The following is a 653-nucleotide window of genomic DNA, read 5'->3' as shown; positions in this document are numbered from 1 at the left end:
TATGCCCTGTCCCTCCTTGAATGCACCTGCCTGGCTTCTGCTTGTGGCTTCTCTCTCTTGTTCCTTGCTGAGTCCCTCCATTTCTCTCCCTGCTCCTGGCACCACCAAAACCTTGCTGAAAAGTCTTCTGCAGGGATGCTGGTGGGGTGAGCTGGCTTCCAGCTATCTGGCACAAGGGTTTTTGAGCAATGCCCATGTCAGGCAAGTGGAGAACCCCGCATCCTTGGGAACAGGCAGGAGCCTGGGCCCACAGCCCTGCCCAGCACCAGCATTGCTGAAGGGAGAACCCAAAATCCAGTGCACGCCAAGCCATTTTGGGCTTCCTGCTGGCCATGAGAGCAGGAGAGGCTGACTCAGACCACTCTCCCTCTGTGAAAACAAACATCCCCTCTTCCTCCAACCCCCAGTGGCCACATCTGGACCGTGACGCCTGCTGTTAACATCTCAGATGCCGGGACTTCAGGGTTACTACATCCCCTTTCACTCATGGGGCCCATTGCCATCCCCACACCCTGAGAGCACTGCTACCAGGGCTGCCTGCACCCTTGCTTGCTGCCTGCACCCCTTCCTGCTGCCTGCACCCCTTCCTGCTGCCTGCACCCTTCCTGCAGCTGAGTGACACGTCTGCAGCGCGTGGGGCGGTGCCTGCTGGG

The sequence above is a fragment of the Nestor notabilis genome, unplaced genomic scaffold (genome assembly GCF_000696875.1).
Source record: "Nestor notabilis isolate BGI_N333 unplaced genomic scaffold, ASM69687v1 scaffold20036, whole genome shotgun sequence".
NCBI lineage: Eukaryota > Metazoa > Chordata > Aves > Psittaciformes > Psittacidae > Nestor > Nestor notabilis.
Note: the sequence above shows the minus strand (reverse complement) of the source record.